The sequence below is a fragment of the Jaculus jaculus genome, chromosome 1, assembly GCF_020740685.1.
Source record: "Jaculus jaculus isolate mJacJac1 chromosome 1, mJacJac1.mat.Y.cur, whole genome shotgun sequence".
NCBI classification, from domain to species: domain Eukaryota; kingdom Metazoa; phylum Chordata; class Mammalia; order Rodentia; family Dipodidae; genus Jaculus; species Jaculus jaculus.
The window spans coordinates 23,942,632-23,967,679 of NC_059102.1; positions in this window are offsets into that span (position 1 = coordinate 23,942,632).

Here is a 25,048-nt window from a genome sequence, read left to right on the forward strand (position 1 = left end):
AATGGCCACAGGACTATAGATAGAGAGCTTTGAGGAGAGGCTGGGCGGCCAGCCATTAAGAGTGCAGACTCTGCAGCCTGGCACAATTTGCCCTCAGCCCTGCCACTCTGTAGTTTTGTGCAATCCTTACCAGTCCTGTGCCCCTGCATCATAAGGATGACCACAGTACTTGAGTCGTGAGGCCGCCATGAATGCCAAGTCGTTTTGTTTCCTCAGAGGTCTTAGAACAGGGCCTGGCGCATACAATGTGCTCTGCCCATGCCTGCTTAATTAATAAAAACCTAAGCACAAATGGTGATGGTAGCATTCCGAGAGGAGGGTGATTTTCTGGCAGAGGAAATAGTGAAAATCCTGACAAATGCTGTGCATTTCCATATACCTCAGCTCCTCTAATTTCACTCAAAATATTCCCACCAGCCACACACACCGGGAAGGGACTATGGAGAGCTTTTGGTTGAAGACTCACGGTGAGCACACTGCCAAGGAAAGGAGGTAATAATGCCCATATACATCCACATTCCAATCCCGAAACCTAGAAATGCATGAGCTCATGTGGCAAAGGGACTTTGCTGATGTAATTGTTAAGAATTGTGAGGCCATGGGCTGGAGAGATGGCTTAGCAGTTAAGCGCTTGCCTGTGAAGCCTAAGGACCCTGGTTCGAGGCTCGATTCCCCAGGACCCACATTAGCCAGATGCACAAGGGGGCGCTTGCATCTGGAGTTCATTTGTAGTGGCCCTGGTGTGCCCATTCTCTCTATATATCTGCCTCTTTCTCTCTCTGTTGCTTTCAAATAAAAATAAACAAAAAATTTTTTTTTAAGAATTGTGAGGCCAGGGCTGGAGAGATGGCTTAGCGGTTAAGCGCTTGCCTGTGAAGCCTAAGGACCCCGGTTCGAGGCTCAGTTCCCCAGGTCCCACATTAGCCAGATGCACAAGGGGGCGCACACGTCTGGAGTTCGTTTGCAGAGGCTGGAAGCCCTGGCGCGCCCATTCTCTCTCTACCTCTATCTGTCTTTCTCTCTGTGTCTGTCACTCTCAAATAAATAAATAAAATTTTAAAAAAAGGTCTGTGCTACCACACCTGACAAAAAATATTTAAAAAAAAAAAAAAGAATTGTGAGGCCAGGGCTGCAGAGATTGCTTAGAGGTTAAGGCACTTGCCTGCACAAGCCTAAGGACCCAGGCTTGATTCCCCAGTACCCACATAAGCCAGATGCACAAGGTGGTGTGTGTGTCTGGATTTTGTTTGCAGTGGTTTAGAGGCCCCGTTGCACCCATTTTTTTTCTCTCTCTCTCTCTCAAATAAATCTAATATTTAAAATAAAAAAGAATTGTGAGGCCAGAGTAGGGACTCCAGGCTGATCTCTCTCTCTCTCTCCAAAGCTGCAGGCACTGAGTAGGGTAGAATGACCAGGGCCCAGATGGCAGTGACTACCCAAGAGACCCAAGACCCATCAGTGTGACACTGCCTGGCACGGCACGAGTCATCTCTAGCACATACGCCAGGGCCCAGACAACGTCACAGAGGAAGTGACGGCCTACATGAGTGCCGCTCTCAGTGCCAGCCCGAGGACCTCCTCCAGGGAGATGGCGGTAGATGCTGAGGAGACGCAAATCTCATGAGAGCAGAAACTCAGGGGGTGCAGAGAGCTGGACACTCAAGTTTATAACACTCCCCCTAAGACCCAGGGGACATTTCAGAGGGGTGGAGGGGACACAAGAGCCACAGGGAGGGAAGGTGTACTCTGAGGCATGGCAGGTGTACTCCCCCAAACACAGAGACTGACTCGGGCTTTCATGAACCCACGGTGAACACTGATAACCCCGCTGAGGAGGGCCCCACTGAGTGGGACGGGGTGCAGGGAAGAGGGAACATAAGTGTATAACCCAATAGGAATAGGACCAGTGTGCAGTATGTTCACACAGTAAAAGAAAATATGGTTCTCAGTTAATAAAATAACCAAATAATGGGACTGGAGAGATAGCTCCAGGTTAAAGGCACATACTTGCAAAGTCAGCCAGCCCAGGTTCACTTCCCCAGCACCCATGTAAAGCCAGAAGCACAGTGGCACATGCACCTGGAGTTCATTTGCAGTGGCAAGAGGCCTTGGCGCACCCATTCTCTCTCTCTGCTCATGAATAAATAAAATGACAAGATAATAAAAAGAATTGTGAGAGTGTCCTGGACTAACAGGATGCATACAGAGCCATCACAACAGTCCTCACGTGGAAAAGAGAGCTGGAGAGCAGCAGAGCCTGCGGAGCTGGACATTGGAGTGACGTGGACAAGCGAGCCAGGGCCTCTGCCCTCTCTGCATTCCCTTCCCCCATGGGTGCCCATCTCATATGAGTTCTCATTTCCTGCTATCTGTCCAGGAACCAGGTTTGCTACTTTCAGCCTCATAAAATGCCCTCTTTCCCTCCCGGCCTTCGGAGACAGGGCCAGAGAGCTTTGCCCTCAGTGATGAAACTGGGGGCGTCAACAGAAAGCTAGCGGAAATCTCTGTAAAGGGCACACCTTTGGCAAGATTTGCCAACACGACTGATGCGATTGGGGAAATGTAGCAGATAACAAGAGGTAATCTCATTAAAGATCGTGGGTCCTCTGAGATAAGACTTGGAGGGTGGCATGGGGAATAAGCCGGAGACCATTTCTGCAGAGCTGTGTACACGCTGCAGAACTCATCTGGGCAGAGGATTTTACCAGGCAGGGCACAGCAAGGATTGGTTCCACACCTCCTTGTTTTGGATACCGACATCCACGGAAGCTCAAGTCTCTTGTATGAAGCAGCATAGCATTTGCTCAGTACCTTGTCCCTCCTCCCACGTACCGAAAGCATCTCTACTTTTAGCAACTCGTGCAACGTGGATGCTGTGCCAATATTGTTTGCTTGCTGCACTGTTTAGGTAATGCTCAGCGCAAACACAAGGTTTTTTGTTTTATGCTGTTGTTTTGAGGCAAGGGCTCGTTATGTAACTGCTGGGATTACAGGCATGTGGCATGTTTCTTTTTTTTTTTTTTTTTTGAGACAGAATGTCACTATGTAACTCTGACAAGCCAGAAGCCAGCCTAATAGACCAGGCTGGCCACTAACTTGTGGTATTCTCTTGCCCCTGCCTCGTAAGTGCTGGGATTTCAAATACGGGCCACTACACCCAGCTTTAAAATACTCTTCATTCTTTTTTTTTTTTTTAGTTTTCAAGGTAGGCTCTTGCTCTAGCCCAGGCTGACCTGGAATTCACTATGTAGTCTCAGGGTGGCCTTGAACTCACGTCGATCTACCTACCTCTGCCTCCCAAGTGCTGGGGAATGCGCCACCAGGCCTGGTTTACTTTTCATTCTGGATTGGTTAAATCTCTGGATACAGAACCTGAATATACAGACAGCAAACTGTATTTGGGCAGAAATATATGTACATTTGAGGAGAGAAAATCAGTCTGAAGTGAAAAAATAATCCCCAAAATGCTGGGTGGGTCTGTGGACAGGGTTGTGGATACTGCTGTGAGGGGCAGGAACATAAACTTGCATGAAGCTTCTGGAAGGCTGTCAGTAGGGAGTGCAGGTTCTACCTCAGGAAGCTGACCGGAGGGGAGTAGTAGAAGATGTTCTCCACAGCACTGTTTGCAATGGGGAATTGCTCAGCAACATGGGAGGGTGATGGATGGAATGGCCGTATCATAGGTCACTAAACCACATACTATTATTTTTTATTTTTTTGTTTATTTTTATTTATCTATTTGAGAGTGACAGACAGACAGAGAGAGAAAGAGACGGAGAGAGACAGAGAGAATGGGCACGCCAGGGCCTGCAACCACTGCAAATGAAATCCAGATGCATGCGCCACCTTGTGCATCTGGCTTATGTGGATCCTGGGGAATTGAGCCTCGAACCGGGGTCCTTAGGCTTCACAGGTAAGCATTTAACCACTAAGCCATCTCTCCATCCCTAAACCACACCTTGTTTTAAAAACTGATGTTGCAGAAATTTCAAGATGGGAGATGAGCTGGACATGCCTTTAATCCCAGCACTCAGGAGGCGAAGGTAGGAGAGTCACCATGATTTTGAGGCCAGCCTGGGCTGCAGTGTGAGTTCCAGGTCAGCCTTCAGCCTAGGTTAGAGTGAGACCCTACTTTAAAAAAAGAAAAAAGAAAAAGCCAGGCATGGCGGTACACGCCTTTAATCCCAGCACTTGGGAGGCTGAGGTAGGAGGATCACTGTAAATTTGAGGCCATCTGAGACTGCATTGTGAATTCCAGATCAGCCTGGGCTAGAGTGAGACCCTACCTTGAAAAACAAACAAACAAACAAATCCCAGCAAATCTATGTTTTTCTCTGTTGAGGACATGGCTCAAGAGGGAAAGTGCTGCCTAGGTTCTAGGTTCTAGATTCTAGGTTCAAACCTTGGCACTGAAAATGAGATTCAGAAGCTGATAAAAGAGCAAAGTGCAAAGCTGGACATAGTGGCGCACGCCTTTAATCCCAGCACTTGGGAGGCAGAGGTAGGAGGATCGCCATGAGTTGGAGGCCACCCTGAGACTACATAGTGAATTCCAGGTCGGCCTGGGCCAGAGTGAGACCCTACCTCAAAAAAAAAAAAAAGAGCAAAGTGCAGCATATATATGTATGAAAATGTCATGATGGAAGATGTGAGATGATGGTAGTTCATGCTCCCAAGTGAAAAGAGCAAGTTGTAAAGCAGCAATGGAAAAGAATCCCACCCGTAAAGAACAGTAACATAACCATGATAATAACATGGAGTCTAGGAGGTGGCTCAGTGGATAAAGTACTTGCCAAACATTCATGAGGACCTGAGTTCAGATCTCTGGCACCCACATGAAAGGGTGTAGTGGCATGTGCCTGTAACACCAGTGCTAGGGACGCAATCCCCAGAGTTTGCTAGTAAGCTAGCTTAATTGGTGAGCTCTAGATTCAGTGAAAGATCCTATCTCTTAAGGTGACCAGAGTTTGATGCCCCAGTACCCACGTAAAGCCAGATGAACAAAGTCCCACAGGCTTCTGGAGTTTGTTTGCAGTGGCTAGAGGCCCTGGCGCACCCATTCTCTCTCTCTGCCTGGCATGGTGATACTTGCCTTTAATACCAGCCCTTGGTAGGCTGAAGTGGGAGGATCTCTGTGAGTTTGAGGTCAGCCTGGGCTAAAGTGAGACCCTACCTCAAAATAAATAAATAAAAGAACATGCAGAGCAACTGAGGAAGACACTTGACATTGATCTCATAGATGTACACATGCAACCTCCACACACACATATGAACACACTTGCAAAATATTAAATTAAATAATTCTTTAAAAATGCATTTAAAAGGCATGGAAAGAGAAAGAATAAATGCTACTGATAGTTATCTCTGGCTGAAAGGATTGTGGAAGGTTTTAATTTTTTTTTTTTTTTTTTTGAGGCGAGAGAGAATTGGCGCAGTAGGGCCCCCAGACACGTAACTGAACTCCAGATGCGTGCGCCACCTTGTGGGCATGAGTGACCTTCTGCACTTGCGTCACCTTGCGCACCTGGCTTACACGGGGTCTGACGAGTGGAACATGGGTCCTTAGACTTCACAGGCCAGCACCTTAACGGATAAGCCATCTCTCCAGCCCTAATTCCTTTCTTTTCCTTATCAAATATTTTCCATTTTAATAAATAACATGACGTAAACTTTGCAAATGAAAACTACATGTAAACATAGTTAGAAGGAAGCAAGCGGGCTGGAGAGATGGCTTAGCGGTTAAGCGCTTGCCTGTGAAGCCTAAGGACCCCGGCTCAAGGCTCGACTCTCCAGGACCCACGTTAGCCAGATGCACAAGGGGGAGCATGTGTCTGGAGTTTGTTTGCAGTGGCCAGAGGCCCTGGCGTGCCCATTCTGTCTCTCCCTTTATCTGCCTCTTTCTCTCTCTCTGCCCATCTCTTTCAAATAAATAAAAATAAACAAAAAAAAATTTTAAAAAAAGGAAGCAAGCAATCATTGGTACCTAGCTTGTGCCCAGCTCTTTCCATCACTCATCTCATTTAGCCTTAAAGGAGCTCTCTGAGTTAGGTGCCCAGGTCCTACTTTACTGCTAGGAAATTGACACACACGGGCACTTTTAAGGAACACCTACCATCACTCACAAGTTAGTAAGTGCTGGAGCCAATGACTGCAAGCCAGGTCCATCTACTGCCTCCCTTTGAAGAATCCCCAAGTGCCTCAGGGCTTTGGTCTAGGTGACTTTCTTTGGGGATGGGAGTGGTTTGAGGCAGGGTCTTGCTTTACAGGCCTTGACTGGCCACGAATTCATTAGGTAGCCAGTCCGGCCTCACACTCTCAGCAATCCTTCTGCCTTAACCTCCCAAGTGCTGGGATTATAGGCACGTGTCACCTTGCCTAGCTTTGGGAAACACTCGGTTTATTCAATAGCCTCGACTTCCTCACCACCAAGAGAGAGAACACTGCCGTTGCGGTGGACGCCTCGCTGCCCTTGAACTCACTGCCTTGAAACCAACACATCTGTTCCCTGTTTCACTTGGCCCTCCGGAACCTGATTAGGGATAGCAGAGCTGGTGCCCTACTGCAGGACCAGGCCCGGGGAGCAAGCTGCCGACTTCCTCAAGCCTCCTTCATGCTGGTGCCCAGTAGGTCTCTGGGAAATAAGCTGAGTGTTTTGTAAATACCAGTACCTGGGTGATCTCTGGCATGTGCTAAACCAGGACTCTGGGATAAATGTTGGTTTCCATTGTTAAGTAACCAAATTTAGTATCTACGCCACTCTACAGATGCTTACTGTGGAAAAGACTATCAACGTGGGATAAGTGAATCCCTGATGGTAGGAAATCATTCAGGTAGCAACAAACCTTGTCCTGCCTGTGCAGAGAAAGAGGAAACTGCTTCTGTGGCGTCCACACATGCTCTTTGTTCACTTGCATACATTTTCCAGAATATATGTGCGTGCATATATTATGTGCACACTGTGATGGTTAATATTGTTAACTTGACAGGACCTGGAATCACCCGGGAAACTAGCCTCTGACCCTGCCTGTGAGGGACAATCTTGATTAGGTTAATGGAGGTGGGAAGAACCACCTTTACTGTAGGTGGCACCATTTCATGACTGGGGCCCTGGACTATATCAAAAGGAGAGAGATGGCTGAATGCGAGACTTCATTGCTCTCTGCTTCCTGATATCGAATGCAATGTGATCAGTTGCTGCCAGCTCCTGCCATCATGCCTTCCTCTCCATGATTAACTTTAAGTTGACATAAACCCTTCCTGCTTAAATTGCTTTTTGTCCCAGAAATATGAAATCACCTCCCCCCCCACAGAAATATTGTATATACATAAGCAAAAGAACAGATTATTGGGGGTGAAAAGGCCTAAGTGAGGTCAGGGGAAGGGATTGAGTAAAGGAAAGGTGGAGGGAGGGCTAATCAAAATCTAGGAGGATATAAATAAGTCATATGGAAACCTACTTTTTTGGACAATTGAACACCCAGGAGCCATAGATTGTACTAGAAAGTTTTCAGTGCCAAGGAGGGGATACCTTCCAGTAAGTTGTTTGCCAAGGAGGTCCCTGATACCCCCCAAACATTGTAGGCCATTGCCGAGGCCCTTGGTTTCCCACCAGGAATAGATGGTAAGACCCTATTGCTGAAGACTCCACATACTTGGGCTGCAAGGCCACTGAGAAATCTTGCTGGAACTGAGCTGATAACCTCCTCCATGTAGACCAGCTGACAGAAAGCTGGAAAAAGTCACACTGAATGCAGTTCAAGGGTAGAGAGAGAAATCACCAGTGAAGATACTCCACAGTAGACACTGCAAGCCTTATATTTGGCCAAACAGGCCAAATGAGCCAACGGGTGCAATAGTGGCACGTCTCATCTGATATGGAGGAAACCAACTTTCCTCTAATTTGACTGGAGGCCCACTCCAGGGAGGGAATACATCCCTGATAGTGAAAACCTACAACAGGGGTAATCACGAGACCTAGGGGTATAATGTCTGCTGCTATATGGCTAAATGTATATACTATGCTTATCAAACTGCCCAGTAAGCACTTCTCTTAATGCTCATATCCATATATTAATGCTACTCTCACTTTTGGTTAGAGAAGCTTCTCTTTTCAGATAGCAGTGACCTTGGGATGTCTCAGAAAGCATCACAGTGCTGAGGAGAAGTGACAGAGGAGTGCTCAGCACTGCAATATCTCGATCACACCTTCCAAGGCTCAGGCTCTAATGCAGAAGAGGTGGCAGAAAGAATGTAAGAGCCAAAGGAAGGGTAGGACTCCTTATAACGTGATCCTCCAGACACAAAATGGCCTGGATATCCATGACCCCACAGTGCCTGACATTACCTGCACAAGACCATCAAAATAGAAGGAAAATTGATGACATCAAAATAAAAGAGAAACTGAGAAGGGGAAGGATATGATGGACAGTGGAGTCTCAAATGGGAAAGTAGGGGGAGGGAGGGCATTACCATGGGATACTAGTTAAAATCATGGAAGTTGTTAATTATAAAAAATAAAAAAGAAATATAGATTGATATATATAGATAGATATATATGATTCATATATAGATGCTATATATACATATACATATATAATACATGATATATACATGTCTCCTTAGTACATAGGTTGGATTCCTGACTCCAGCACTACATAGCTGAGGGATTTAAGGAACTGGCTTAAATTCCCCAGGCCTCAGTTTCCTAATTTACAAAGCAATAAGTATAGTGCTGAGCTTGCCTTGCTGCAAACTGAGATGTGATACAACTCCTGTTTATTACCAATGAATGCAGGCTGCTAGTAACAGCTTAAGTCACCCATGTGCTTGTTGAAAGCGCTTTAGAAACGGGTGTGTGTGTGTGTGTGTGTGTGTGTGTGTGTGTGACCTAGAATTCACTATGTAGTCTCAAGCTGGCCTCGAAGTGCTGGGATCAAAGGCGTGTGCCAGCATGCCCAGCTGAGCTTGAATTTGTGATCCTCCCATCTCTGCCTCCTAAGTGAACACCGTCGTACTCAAGTTTATAAGGTCCTGGGGGTTGAACCCCAGGGTCTTGTGCATGTTAAGCAAGCACTCTATTGACTGTATCCCTGGCCCCATCCTTAGAGTTTTTAGACTTCCAAACATGGTGTGATGGCACATGTCTGTAAAAGCAGCCCTTGGAAGGTGCAGGCTGAAAGGCGAGGAGGTCAAGGTAATCTTTGAGTACAGAAGACCCTTTCTCAAAAAAATTAACAATTAAACAAAACAAGGCTCTTCCTCACCGGGTCCACTATGCCCATTTTCCTCAGTCACGCCACTCGATGGGGCTCTGAAGCCTCCTCAGCATGGAACCTCCTCTCTGGGGTAATTCCAGTTTGTCTTGATCCCTATGAAGTTTCTGTTTCTTCTGTGGGTCATCTTTGGGCCACTCTTTCAGTCCTGACTCAATCCGTCTCTCTTTTATTTTGCCTCCCAGCTCTGTGTCAGGACAATTTGTCAGCTTCTAGGAAGCCCTTTCTGATCAAGTGGAAGGGTACAGGGGTTTTCCCTAAAGACACACAATTCCTTTGGCATCTGTCTTTCCATTCAGTGTCCTGACCCATGTACTGGAAACATGAGGATCCAGTGAGTAGGTGCCCACAAGGAGCCCACAGTCAGTGACTACCCTCTTGACTTCATGGCTGAGGCTTGAGCCTCCGCCCACTGGTCCCCATCAGCTTGCATCATCAGCAATGGAAATGGTCCTTCGCCTTTTCAGATAACCATCCCACCAGCCCTTCCATAGCAAGGCTGTTACATGAGGCTGCAACTAAGCCTGTGCCTCCCAGCCTATGCAGGGAGAGCAGCAGAGGGCTGACTCAGCCTTCAGAACCATCCAGGGACCATAATCATTGTGGTATTTATCACTATGTGGCAGAACAAGGACTTCGGAGAACAGGGTACCCGGAATGGAACAGGAAGTGGTCACTGTGATTCAAAAACAGAACTTTTCCCTGAGTGTCACTGTCAAGAGTGACACGGCCTCTGGGAAAAGTCACTGTGCTGAAGCGGGGATGTGGCTAAACGAGGAGAGAGTGGGCAGTGAAACAAGGAAGGGGAACAACCTCCTACTGCATTGATATCTTCAGAACCCCGGGCCACCCTCAGCGTCCCAGCCAGAGTGTCGGTCATAGAGACAATACTTCCCTGTCCTCCCTGCCAGCACCTTGTCTCTACCTTCCAGAACCTAAGACCCACAAACAGAGTGATCGTTTAAACAGGTTGCTTACTTCTCTAAGTGCCTCTTTCCTTATCAATATAACGGGGATACCAAGGTAGCAGAAGTCAAATAAGATCTAAGTGTGCGTTACTTAGAACACATACGGTAAGCTGGCCATCGTGCCTGGAATCCCAGCAGGAGGTGGAGGCAGCAGGATCAGTAGGTCAGCCTGGGCTACATAATGAGATCCAATTATTTTTTTTTTTAAGGTAGGGTCTTGCTCTAGTTCAGGCTGATCTGAAATTCACTATGTATTCTCAGGGTGGCCTTGAACTCATGGTGATCCTCCTACCTCTGCCTCCTGAGTGATGGGACTAAATGCATGTGCCACCACGCCTCACATGAGATCCAATTTTAAAAAAAATAATAATAATTGGGCTGGGAAGACAGCTTAGTGGTTAAGGCGCTTATCTGAGAAGCCTAGTGACCCGGGTTCAATTCCCCAGTACCCACGTAAGCAAGATGCACATGGTGGCACGTGTGACTGGAATTCATTTGCAGTGGCTGGAGGCCTGGAGTACCCTTTTGCTCTCTCTCACTCTCTCTCTCTCAAATAAGTAAATAAAAAAAATTCAAAGAAGGTGACAATATACACTTTTGAAAGTAGAAACATTAGCCTCAATCATCTCCTTTTGGAAAACAAAATCTGAAGTATAGTAAGGGTCATGAGGCCTTCAAGGTTCACATTAGCCATCCAGAAGCTCGTTTTACCTAGGGCCAGGGTTCTCACTTCTTGGTCCCTTCCAGTCTTTCTCTCCTCTTCCCTTCCTCCTCCTCCTTCTTCTTTCTTTTTTTCTTTTCCCTTCCCCCTTCTTTACAGTGGACCATTCGCTGGGTCTTCATGTGGGCCAATAAGTTAATTCTCCCACCAGTGAACAAAGTGCTTCCATCTCTCAGATGCCACATCGTCAGAATGCTTCTGTGCCTCATCAATACAGTTTACAACTCTCCCCAGATGGGCATGACAACTGTCATCCCAGCTTCTCTGAGGAAGAGGATCAAATTCAAGGTCAGCCTGAGTAATATAAAGAGACTCCATTTGAAAAACAACAAGATGTCTCCAGCCACCTCCCAGGGCAGTTCTCACAGATTCATCCTCCTCCTTGACACCAATCCCCGCCCACGCTCAACACCACTTCCTCTCAGCTATTTGCCCACAGCCAGTTCTAGCAGGTAGGGCAGTCAGTCAGTAACCATCACAAACATAGAAGGGAGAGGACAGCGTCTTTCAAACATGTGGGAGGACCTTTCAAATCACAATTCTCTCAAAAATTACAAAACATAATTTAATAACAGCCATCTTTCCCTTCAAAGTGTCCTACATGGGACATTCTTAAATACACATCTGATTCTCAGCAAGCGAAGAGAATTCCTCCCCAGCCACCATTCCCCTAGGTTTTCCCCAGCTTCTAATAGCTCAGCCAAGGCAGGTCCAGTTGGGGGCTGTGTCAACTCTTAGGAGGGGCCCAGTCCCAGGTTGCAGAACAAGGACTGGAGGTGGATGAATGACCTACGTACTTGGAGGACCCAGCCATTCAGACACATTCACTGTAAAGGTTTTTGTTGTTGTTTGTTTTGTGTTTTTGAGGTAGGCTCTCACTCAGCTCAGGCTGACCTGGAATTCACTATGTGGTCTCAGAGTGGCCTCAAACTCATGGCTATCCTCCTACCTCTGCCTTCCAAGTGCTGGGATTAAAGGTGTGCACCACCACACCTGACAAAAAGTCTTCTATTTGTTTATCTGAGAGAAAGGGGGGCAGGTATACACAGAGAATGGGCACGCCAGTGCCTCCAGCCACTGCAAACAAAGTCTAAATGCATGTGCCACCTTGTGCATCTGGCTCATGTGGGTACTGGGAAATTGAACCTGGGTCCTAAGGCAAGTACCTTAACCACTAAGCCATCTCTCCAGCCCTCACTGTAGTTTTTAAACTATCTCTGAGGCTGGAAAGATGATCCAACCATTAAGGTACTTGTCTGCAAAACCTAATGATCTGAGTCAATTCCCCAGCACCCATGTAAAGCCAGATGCACAAAGTGGTGCATGCATTTGGAGTTGGCAGTGGCTGGAGGCCCTGGCACTCCTATTCTTTCTCTCTCTGATGCGTGTGGTGGTGCATGCTTTTAATCCCACCGGGAGGTCGAGGTAGGAGGATCAGTGTGAGTTTGAGGCCAGCCTGAGACTAATTCCCGATCAGCTTGGGCTGGAGTGAGACCCTACCTCCAAAAATGAAAAATAAAAGATATTTTTTCTGAGTTGCTGCTCTCCTGTCTCCACAGACAGTGTCTTGTTCCCTCAGCTTTAGGGTCAGCTGTCCAGTCTAAACTTCTGAGGGATGGGCTGGAGAGGTGGCTTAGCAGTTAAGGGATTTGCCTACAAAACTTAAGGTCCCAGGTTCTATTCCCCAGGATCCATGTAAGCCAGATACACAAGGTGGCGTATGCGTCTGGAATTTGTTTACAGTGGTTGGAGGCCCTGGTGTGCCCATTCTCTCTCTGTGTCTCGTTCTCTCTTTCTCTCAAATAAATAAGTAAAATAAAATTCTGAGGGGATGGGCTAAGAAGATGGTTTATATAGTAAAGTGTTTGCTGTGTATTATAGTCAGCTTCACGTTGCTGACACAAAGCACCCAACCAAAAGTACCTGATAGGAGGAAAGGGTTTATTTGGATTTATAGAGTCAAGGGGAAACTCCAGGATGGCAGAGGAAACTGTGGCATGCACAGAGGCTGGACATCACCTCCTGGCCAACATCAGTTGAGCAACAGAAGCAGGAGAGTGTGCCAAACACTGGCAAGGGGAAGCTGGCTATAACACCCATAAGCCCGCCCCCAACAACACACCTCCAACAAGATTCCCATTCCCAAATGTCCATCAGCTGGGAATCAAGCATTCAGAACACATAAGATTCTGGGGGGACACCACAGTCAAACCACCAAACTACAAGCATGAGTACCTGAGTTTGGGTCTCCAGAAAACCATGTAAAAAGAAGTTGAGCGTGATGGGCCTGTAATTCTAGCTCTGGGGAGGCTGAAGCAGGAGAAAATTCCTGGGGCTTGCTGGCCAGCTTGTCTAGCTAATCAGTTTCAAAATAATAATAATAATAATAATAATAATAATAATAATAATAATAATAAATAATGTAGAGAATGATAGTGGAAAACACCTGACTTTGATCTCTGGCCTCTACATATGTGTGCACACACATGTATGTACATGCCCTCAAATGTGTGCCCACACACATGTGAACATACATATACACACACTCAGTCCTTTTGGGATATTCCCAACCTGGGGTACTCTGATTCCTTTCCACCCCCACAAGCTTCTGAGTCTTCGTCACCCACCTCTTCCTCTCTGGCTCTGTCTCTGCTGCACCAGCAAGCTTGGCTGCAATTGCCCCATGAACCAGGGAGTGCCACACAGCTGGCCTTCTGCTCAGCTGCCTCCCTGCTTCCAAGACTTCCTCCTTGCTGCCCTTGTGCCGATGGATATCTAGGAGAATTAAATAAATCCTCCACGCAGATCTGGCCGGATGAAACTGTGGCTGATCATAGGGAATGGAATTCAGACCCTCGCGTTCTTCTGTCTGTTTGTCTGTCTGTCTCTGGCTCTCTTTTAGTGGTACTGGTGGTTGCACTTAGGGTCTTGCGTATGCTAGCAAGCACTCTATCACTGTGTTGCGCTACATCCTCAGCCCTCTTGTTTATTTTTTATTTTGAGACAGGCTCTCAATAAGTTGCCCAGACTGACACTGAACTCACTCTGTAGCCCAGACAGGCCTTAAACTTTTGATCCTCTTGCTTTACTTAGCCACCCAAGTGAATGGGATTACAGGCCCTGCTTGAGATTTAGTATTAATAAGACTTTATTTAGGCTGAGTGTAGTGGCAAATGCCTATAACCCCAGCACTTGGGAGGTAGAGGCAGAAGGGACTGGAAGCCTCAAATAAATGAGACCCTGTCTCCAAAAAAAAAAAAAAAAAAAAAAAAAGATGCCAGGTGTGGTAGCACGTCTTTAATCCCAGCACTCAGGAGGCAGAGGTAGGAGGATTGCTGCAAGTTCAAGGCCACCCTGAGACTACAATGAGTTCTAGGTCATCCTGAGCTAGAGTGAGATCCTACCTTGAAAAAAAGGGGGAGGGGCTGGAGCAATGGCTCAGCAGTTAAGGTGTTTGCCTGCAAAGCCTATTGACCTAGGTTCAATTCCCCAGTACCCATGTAAAGTCAGATGCACAAAGTGGCCCATACATCTGGAGTTCATTTGCAGCAGCTAGAGGCCCTAGAACATCCTTTCTCTCTCTCTCTCTCTCTCTCTCTCTCTCTCCTCTTCTCTTTCTTCTCTCTCTGCTTGTAAATAAATAAAAGTAAAAGTAAACCACTTAATTTATTTAAAAAAAAATAGGCTGTAAACTAGGCTGGGTCACACACCTGATATCCTAGTACCTGGGAAACTGACTTAGGAGGGTCAGAAGTTTGAGAAAAGCCTGGATAACATAGCAAGTCCCTGTCAAACAACGACAAAAAAAAGACTATAGGTCCACAGGCCTACATGCCATGGTTTGCCAATTTGATTTTTTAAATTTAAATTAAATTATTTTTTTTTGCTTCAAAACATTATTAACCTTGATTATTGAGGGTTTTTCTTCTCTCTCGTTCTCTCTCTCTCTTTCTCTTTCTCTCTCTCTCTCTCTCTCTCTCTCTCTCTCTCTCTCTTTGTAGCACTCTTCTTCTAAAGAGGTTCCTACTCACTTTGCCTGGCTCTCCTCACCCTGTTTATCTGCATCCCAGAGCCCAGCACTCTGCCTAGAAGTTAGTTCTATTTTCATGGTGGTGTAGTAGACAGCTTCAGGCTCGTGAGATGACCTTCCAAGCCAGGCACAGTTATGAAGGAAGGGATATTTTTTTTTTAATTTTTATTAACATTTTCCATGATTATAAAATATATCCCATGGTAATTCCCTCCCTCCCCACCCCCACACTTTCCCATTTGAAATTCCATTCTCCATCATATTACCTCCCCATTACAATCATTGTAATTACATATATACAATATCAACCTATTAAGTATCCTCCTCAAGGAAGGGATATTTATTTGAAGCTTACAGATCCAGGGGAAGTTGCAAAATGGCAGAAGCTAGTCTGCTTTCACAGGGCCAAGCAGAGATAGAGAGAAAAGCCACAAGCCAAAACCCAAAGGCCACACCATACAGCACACTTAGGAACTCCAGGCAAATCTCAGGCACTTCGCATCTCTTTAGACTGGAATTCCAATCCACCTCCAAGCCTTAAGGCTGGACCCTAAGATCCACCCAGTGGACCCTTCCTAAAGCCAGGTGGCTGCAGATCTAAATTACAAACTGTAATAAAATCCTGAATATATTGGGGGTCATACATTCAGACGGTCACACATGCATGCATGCATGGTCAGACGGTCACACATGCATGCATGGTCAGACGGAAGGATGGATGGGCGGATGGAGTGGAAATGATTCCAGCCTGAGATCTGGAGCTCTAGTCCAGACTCTCCCAGCACTCACTGGGTCAGGAATATCCTGCAGCACTGCCCGCCTTAGTCTTGTCAAGGGCACAATGCACCATTGTTAGGTCACCTGACAGGGTTCTTCCTGAAGTCAGCAATCACCAGTGGACCCAGTGTGGGTCAGGAGAGAAGGACACCACCTGGTTCCATACCGTGGCAGCACCCACATTCGAGGGAACTTAGTCATTTCCTCTGTCAAACGGTGTGCCTATGGCTGTTGTGAGTGTTGCATGAGAGATAGCAAGTGGTGTACACTCTGAGGCCCTTCCAAACTCAAAACTGGAACTGCTTTTTATGGTGGCGTTCCAGGGCCTCAGCCACTGCAATTGAACTCCAGGTGCTTGTGCCACCTAGTGGGCATGTGGACCCTTTCACTTGCCTCACCTTTGTGCATCTGGCTTACGTGGGATCTGGAGAATGGAACATGGGCCCTTAGTATTTGCAAGTGAGCACCTTTAAGCCATCTCTCCAGCTCAGTTTTTTTTTTTTTTTTTTTAGTACTCCACTTGCTAAAAATACTAACCCTACACACTGTGGCTGGGATGTGGGCGCAGCTTACTGTCATGATTTCAACCCTGCAGGGCAGTTACCATATTTGTGTCCTTGGGCAAGTTACTCCTGCTGAGTATGAATGATAGTCAGTGGCACCCCACCTCACCATGTCGTTGCAAAGGTGGTGAGATTACAGTGCAAGTGCATTGAAAACCAGAACTGGTTAGAGGACCTCTGCCAGCCAGCCAATGGGTCCTGCACTTTCTCTTCTCCTCCCTCCATCACCTGGCTGTCAGAACAGAGAATGAAGACAACTACTTAACTGATGTAGAAAATGATCCCTAGCAGGAGAAGCTCAACTTTTTTTTGTTGTTGTTTGTTTGTTTTTCGAGGTAGGGTCTCACTCTGGTCCAGGCTGACCTGGAATTAACTCTGTCATCTCAGGGTGACCTTGAACTCATGGCAATCCTCCTACCTCTGCCTCCTGAGTGCTGGGATTAAAGGCGTGCGCCACCACGCCTGGCTCAACTTTTTTTTTTTTAATTTTAGAAAAAGAGAGAGAGAGAGAATTGACACACCAGGGCCTCAGCCACTGCAATCAAATTCCAGATTCTTGTGCCACCTAGTGGGCATGTGTGACCTTTCGGTTGCCTTACCTTTGTGCATCTGGCTTACGTGGGATCTGGAGAGTCGAACATGGGTCCTTTGGCTTTGCAGGCAAGTGCCTTAACTGCTAAGCCATCTCTCTGGTCCAAGGGAAGCTTAACTTTTAACTTTGGCTTCAAAGTCCCAAAGTTCAGCTGAGTGTGGTACTGTAGCTAGGGAGTGGTAGCCCATGCTTGTAATTCTAGCATTTGGGAGGTTGAGGCAAGATTAAGAGTTCAAGGACAACCTGGGCTACATAATGAGACCTTATACTAGTAACTTTCTCATGGCTGGGATAAAATACCTGATAGAAGCAATTTATGAAAGGCAGGGTTTATCCTGGCTTACAGTTTGAGGTAACAGGGAAGGCATGGTGACAGCAGCAGGTCACAGCTGGTCACATTACAGCCACAATTAAGAAGCAGAGAGCAGGGCTGGAGAGATGGCTTAGCGGTTAAGCAGTTGCCTGTGAAGCCTAAGGACCCCGGTTCGAGGCTCGGTTCCCCAGGTCCCACGTTAGCCAGATGCACAAGGGGGCGCACGCGTCTGGAGTTCGTTTGCAGAGGCTGGAAGCCCTGGCGCACCCATTCTCTCTCTCCCTCTTATCTGTCTTTCTCTCTGTGTCTGTCACTCTCAAATAACTAAATAAAATTATTAAAAAATAAAAAAAATAAAAAAAAAGAAGCAGAGAGCAGTAAGTGCTATAGACCAAGACCCCAACCCATGGAATGGAGCTGCCTGCAGTGAAGATATGTCTTCCCTCCTGAATTAGCCTAGTCAGAATAACCTTTCATGGTATGTCCAGAGTCTAGCCCAATCTAGACAATTCCTCATAGACACACCCAGATACCTGGTTCCCAGGTAATCCTAGGACCTGTCAAGTTGGCAGTCAATATAAACCATCACAGATCTTTTATCCCCCCCCCCAAAAAAAAAACGCCAGGCGTGGTGGCACACGCCTTTAATCCCAGCACTTGGGAGGCAGAGGTAGGAGGATTGCCATAAATTCGAGGCCACCCTGAGACTCCATAGTGAATTCCAGGTCAGCCTGGGCTAGAGTGAGACCCTACCTCGAAAACTAAAAAAAAAAAAAAAAAAAAAGTTTTAAATTAACGGAGTCCAGAGGAATGTCAGGTGAGAAATAAGAGAACTTGGGGGACTGCTTTCTAGAGTCACTGGAAACCCTCCAACCACTCTAGTTATTTCTCAGTTCACTTTGTTGGGCCTCAGTGTTATTCTCCACTAAATGAAGGAATGGGGCTGGAGAGATGGCTCAGTGGTTAAAGGCCCTTCCTTGCAAAGCTTGATGGCTCAGGTTCCATTCCCTAGTACCCACGTAAAGCCAGATGCACACGTATCAGTAGCTTGTATGCAGTGGCAGGAGGCCCTGGCATGCCCATTCTTTCTTTCTCTCTCTCTCTCTCTCAAATAAACATTAAACAATGAAGGATATGGAGAGTAAGACACCCCACCCACCCACTCTCAGCTCCTGCATTTTTCCAGTTCCAGTGGTGCTTTGGAAGATGTGGTACGAGTGAGAAAGGTCAAACACACACATGCACACCCGCACAGTCTACCCGCCCTGGTCACTTTATGCTAACCCACATTGCCAGGGCAGAGCCTAAACACCCAGCTTGGGCCCTGGAGCAGATCTGCAGTAGATTAGAACTCCTTCTGCCAGTGTCCCTCTATGGAGACTAGGATATGAGTAGTTTGGTGCTCCATCTGGCTGGTGCATCTAAACCCCAAGAGTAGGTTGGGGCCATCTCCTGCCCATGCCCTGCCCAGCCCAAGCTTCTGTGGCACAATCTCTACCTGGGGAATGCAGCCCAGGCAGTTCTCATGGGCTCTCTGCATCGGGAGGGTCCCCTTCCTTGACAGGGCGATTGGAATCACACCTGGAAATATTAATGAGTGCTGCTTCCAAAACCCCAGCAGCAGCAGCAGGTGGCAGGCAGGCCCTGCCCAGGAAGCCCAGGTAATCAGCATCACTAGCATTTTAGTCACCCCAGTGAGGAGCCAAGTTACCTCATTCCCCAGCAGCTTGGAGGCAGTTTCAAGCGAAGCCACTTCTGGGGGAACCCAGCCTGCTCTGTACTTGCCAGTGCAGGGGGTCTGGCCCGGTGTAGGGGGGTGTGTTAGAGAGGAGCAGAAGACTGTGGAAGGAAAGCTTGCTGTCTAGATGCATTTGCACTCTCCCTTTAATCCTAGCAGGCAGACATGACGCTTCATTTTACAAAAACATGTTGAGAAATGTAAGCAAATTGCCCCAAGTCCCAAGCTGGCAAGAGGACATTCTCCACTGTGCTAATGGCATGTAATTTCACAGGCAGGAAAAACCACCCCAGCTAATCAGTGGTTGAGGTATTGGGAACGTGAGAAAGCAGTGGGCAGACTAGCAAGATCGGGATGACAGTGGCATTGGGAGCTCTCCTTTTGGTGGCATCAAATAAATAAATAAATAAGATAACTGCCTGAACACAGTTCGCATGCATGGGGTGGGTCATGTCCTCTGTATCTGGAGTTATGGGGATTGTAGCAAACAGTGTCTCATGGGTAGCCTGAAATAAAGTGCTTCACTGATATCAATTATGCATCAATTGCTATTTCAAAATGCAATCCAGAATCCAAAGTTTCTTTTGAAAGACATTCATAATGTATAAGTACATACCACTTCCTGCCTCCACAAATCCACAGTACACTCTTCAGCTGTTAAAGAATGGGGATTACGAGCTGAGCGTGGTGGCGCACGCCTTTAATCCCAGCACCTGTGAGACACAGATAGCTGGATTGCAGTGAGTTCAAGGCCACCCTGAGACTACATAGTGAATTCCAGGTCAGCCTGGGCTAGAGTGAGACCCTACCTGGGGGAAAAAAAAAATAGTGATTACAAAGAGACCTTCATAATGTAAGGAAGTATATGTGCTACAAGGTAGAGCACAAAGTTGTGTACCACAGACCAAAGACAAGGAAGAGGAAGAAGAGGAAAAAGAGGAAGAGAAGAGAGGAGGTGGAAAGAATTAAGGAACCAAAACCAATACACAGAAACCAGACTGGCTGGAAACACCAAATGTTGGCATTGATAATGATTTTCTGTGGGTGTAGGTGATTTCAACATTTCTGTATCTTTCAACTTTTTTTTTTTCTCCCTGTGGCATTTACTTTTAGAGTGAAAGCTCTCTATTATTTTTATTTTCTTTTATTTGTTTGACAGAGAGAGGAAGAGGCAGAGAGAGGAAGATAGAATGGGCGTGCCAGGGCCTCTAGCCACTGCAAATGAACTCCAGATGCTTAAGCCCCCTTGTACATCTGGCTTTATGTGGGTCCTAGGCTTCACAGGCAAATGCCTTAACTGCTAAGCCATCTTTCCGGTCCCCTCTCTACTTTATTCTAAAAGTATGACAGGGCTAGAGGGAAGGCTCAGCCATTAAAGGTGCTTGCCTGCAAAGCCTAATGACCAGGGTTCAATTCCCCAGTACCCACGTAAAGCCAGATGCACAGAGTGGTGCATACATCTGTAGTTTGTTGGCTCTCTCTCTCTCTCTCTCTTTCTCCTTGCAAAATAAAAATGCTTAAAAATAATTTTTAAAAGTAGGACAGTGCACAGTGATACTAACAGCCATAGCAGCCAAGGGCTGTCCGCTGAGCATTTCATGTGGCACTGTACTGTGCTAAGCTCTTTACTTTTAAAGTTTTCTTTCAAATCCTCACAGCAATCCTGTGAGAGGGACACTGTTATTGTCCCTGTGGCTCACAGATGTTTGGGCATGTCCCGGCCACTACGTGATGGCTGTCCAGGATCTGAAGCCCTTAATCCAGTGGGCCGGACTTCTCCTTGTGCCTTAGCTTTAAGAGATGGAGCCTCCCAAACTCCTCCCACCCAGGCCCGAGGGTTGACAGCCCTTTCCAGCTTCCAGCAGCAGCCCTTTGGACACAGACCAAAGCCACCCAGAGGGACTCTCAGGCCTGGCTTCCAGCTAGTCCCCAAGGGCTCTCTGCTGCCGCCCTCTCTGCTATGCTGTCTGGCGACATCATCCTGTGCACACTCTTCAGGTCAAAGGATGGTTTTATCCCCCTGCTGCTCTGAGACAATAGCTGCCTGATTTTTTTTTTTGCTCCTTTTTTTCAAGACTATTGCTTCTTGGACCCCTACCAGTTCTATGTAGTACACTCCCCCACCTCGTCTCTCACTGCAGCCAGGGCCCAGGTGAAGCCACGGAGGAACTGGAGAGAGGAGCGAGAGTCCCGCTTCCATGGTGAGCCTGACACCCCCGCGCCAGGGTGATGGAGACAGACCCTGAGGACGCTCAAAACGCACCAAAGCAAAGATCCAGGAGCTACTAAGAGCTCAACAGTGAAGTAGACTTAAAACACGCTCATCGGGCTGGAGAGATGGCTTAGCGGTTAAGCGCTTGCCTGTGAAGCCCAAGAACCCCGGTTCGAGGCTCGGTTCCCCAGGTCCCACGTTAGCCAGATGCACAAGGGGGCGCACGCGTCTGGAGTTCGTTTGCAGGGGCTGGAAGCCCTGGCGCGCCCATTCTCTCTCTCTCCCTCTCTCTGTCCTTCTCTCTGTGTCTGTCACTCTCAAATAAATAAATAAAAATTAAACAAAAAACACACACACACACACACTCATCAAGGCTCAGGGAGTTTTGCAGAAGAGGGGGTGGAAAGAATGTAAGAGCGCAGGGTGGGAGGGCATATCCACAGGCATTGCCCCCGCCCCATGACTGACTGCTGCCCTCACCACTCGTGACCACAGCTCCATGGTTGTGGCTCTTCTTTAAGCAACCATCATTTACCCTCTTAACTTTCTTCCGTGAGGAAGCTCAGGGTGGATGTGTGTCTCTTCTAAATCTCCCTGCATAAGCACCTAGGTTAATAAAATGGCTCTGCCCCAGCCATTTCTCTTAAATGAATCTCACAGACCAGGCTGGGTTTTCCACGTTGAGTGAGTTTTTCCTACTTTCCACGCGCTTATGACTCGGCACTAGCCCTCTTCCTAGATTCCAAATTCCCTTCAATAACTCCACAAATTGTGACTTCTCCTTAAATAAACTTAAGAATTCATAATTTATCCTTCTTGAATGTCCTTTTATCACTCTTTATTAAAAATAGGATGGGGGGGGCGGGCTGGAGAGATGGCTTAGCGGTTAAGTGCTTGCCTATGAAGCCTAAGGACCCTGGTTTGAGGCTTGATTACCCAGGACCCACGTTAGCCAGATGCACAAAGGGGGCGCACACATCTGGAGTTCGTTTGCAGTGGCTGGAGGCCCTGGCGTGCTCAGTCTCTCTCTCTCTCTCTGCCTCTTCCTCTCTCAAGGAAATAAATAAAAATAAACAACAACAACAACAACAAAAATAGGACAGGGGACTGTAGTGATGGCTTAGCAGGTAAGGCACTTGCCTGCAAAGCCTAAGGACCCAAGTTCAATTCCCCAGGACTCAAGAAAACCAGATGCACAAAGTGGCACATGTGTCTAGTTTGCTTGCAGTGGCTAGAGGTCCTGGCATGCCCATTCTCTTTCTCTCTCTCTCTCTCAAATAAATAAATAAACAAATAAATAAAATACCTAAAAACATAGGACAGGACCCAAACTTGAGCTTCATAAACTTGGGGGATTCCTCCTGAACCCCAAAATCCTGTATTAGAAGTAGGACTTTGATGATATGTGTTCCTCCTCAGAATTTAACCAGTCCCCTGGGCTTCTCATTCTTTCCCGAAAGTATGATGACCTTGCCCTGAACTTCTGGAAAATGAACTAAAAACATTGTCTGCTGTGGGATCCTGGAAAGCCATGCTGTGAAAATCAGGAAGCTAGGGGCAAGTCTAGGGTGGTGGGGCGGAGAGGGTGTTGTCCCAGGCCTCCAGTGAACAGGGTACAGACTGACCCTGGGACAGAAGGAGAGGATGTGGAGGTGGTTTAACCTCCCTGGCACTTCCTGGCTAGTGCCAAAGGCCTGACTCAGTAAAGGTCTCCTCCCGGAGGAAATCTTCCTTGACATTTGTAGTCTGGGTGATGAAGCCCTGGTTGGTTGGACTCCTCCTTAGCACCTTGTATGTCCCTTTGCCATGCTGGTTGGTGACAGTTTGTTTACATTTACAGTTCCATGGAACCATACATTTCTAGAACTTCTGTTCTATTTGTGTTTGGATGAGTGTGTATGATTGTGTTTTGCTATGAGTACATATTAAGGTTTAAGTGAAAACCAAACAACACAGACGGCCTGAGTACGATGGCTCACACCGGTAACCTAGGCACTCTGGAGGCAGGGGCAGCAGGATTGACGGTTTGAGGCCATCCTGAGCAACACAGTAAGGCCTTGACTCAAAAGGCTAGTGCTGGAGAAATGGCTCAGTGGTTCAAGGTGCTTGCTTGCAAATCTTGACGGCTCAGGTTCAGTTCCCAAGTACCCAGCCAGATGTTCAAAGTGTTGCATACATCTGGAGTTCTATTACAATGGCAAGAGGCTCTGGCATGCCCATTCCTTCTTATTCTCTCTCTCTCTCTCCTTCTCCTTGTAAATAAATAAACATGAAAAAAGACAAGGACTAGGTCTTTCCCACCCAGATTTCTGGACAACCGGCATATGACTTTTATTCTAGTGGATGGGTGATTGACGAAGAGTTTTCCTACCCCCAGCCACTATAAGCCTTAGGACTTTCCCAAGACATCTAGAAACAGCCATCAGCCTCCCCGTGTGCCTCATTTTCCTCATCTGAAGAGGGAGGGTGGCTCCTAACTATGGAGCAGCTGAGAGGCTATGAAAGTGGTTTGTACCCAGTGGGACCTGGAGAGAGAGAGAGCTCAGCTTGCTTCCTCTTCCCAACACTTCATTCTGACTCAATTCTTTCTTCCTGCTCCTCCCTTGAGTAAAAGTCTGACAGTGGGGGAAAGGTTAAATCACCCCCGGCATAGCAATAGGGCAAAATGTTAAGCAGTCAATAAAGTAGACGTAGAAAATGTTTGTATTTTCATATAAAGTGAAAAAAGAGCTGAATTATTCATACACTATGACCTCAGTCGCCTAAAACAAGAATGCATACTCATGCTTGTACATGCAATGGATAATATCTGGAAGAGTCTACAAGAAACTGTAGACAGTGGCTTCCTTCTACGGAACATTGAGGACAGATTTTTTTGTTTTGTTTTGTTTTGGCTTGGTTTTTGTTTTTTTTCAAGGTAGGGTCTCACTCTAGCCCAAGCTGACCTGGAATTCACTGTGGAGTCTCAGGGTGGCCTTGAACTTACGGTGATCCTCCTACCTCTGCCTCCGGAGTACTGGGATTAAAGGCGTGCACTGAAGACAGATTTTGACTCTACAGCCATTTATTTGTGTTTGGCTATGGGTGTATATCATTGTGCTTTGCAATGAATATATATTAATATTTGACTAAAGACCAAAAAACATAGACAGCTAGGTATAGTGGTGCACACTTCTAATACCAGGCAAAGACAAAAGACTGAAAGTATAAGGCTATCCTGGCCTACACAGTAAGAATTTGTCTCACAACAAAATAACAAATAAATTAATTAAAAGCCTGACAAGAATAAAGAAATATAGCAAGATCTCAGCAGTGTTGGAAGTAGTGGAAGTATGAGATTAAAAAGAGACTTTTTGGGGGGCTGGAAAGATGACTTGGCACTTAAGGCACTTGCTTGCAAAGCCAAAGGACCCAGGTTCAGTTGCCCAGGACCCACGTAAGCCAGACGTACCAGGGGGCACATGCTTCTGGAGTTCGTTTGCAACGACTGAAGGCTCTGGTGTGCCTATTCTCTCCCCACCCCTTCTCTTTCTCCCTGTCTCTGCCTACTTCCCTCTCTCTCTCTCTCTCTCTCTCTCTCTCTCTCTCTCAAATAAATAAGCAAAAACAAACGCTTTTTTAAAAGCAGGGCATGGTGGTGCACGCTTTCAATCCCAGCACTTGGGAAGTAGAGGCAAGAGAATTTCTGTGAGCTCAAGGCCAGCCTGAGACTACATAGTGAATTCCAGGTCAGCCTAGGCTATAGTGAGATCCCACCTGGAAAAACAAACAAACAAACAAAAAAAAAAAAACCAAAGTTTTTAAAATAACATATTGTTTAGTATTTTCTTAGCTTTCTACAATGAGCTAATATTTCTTCCTT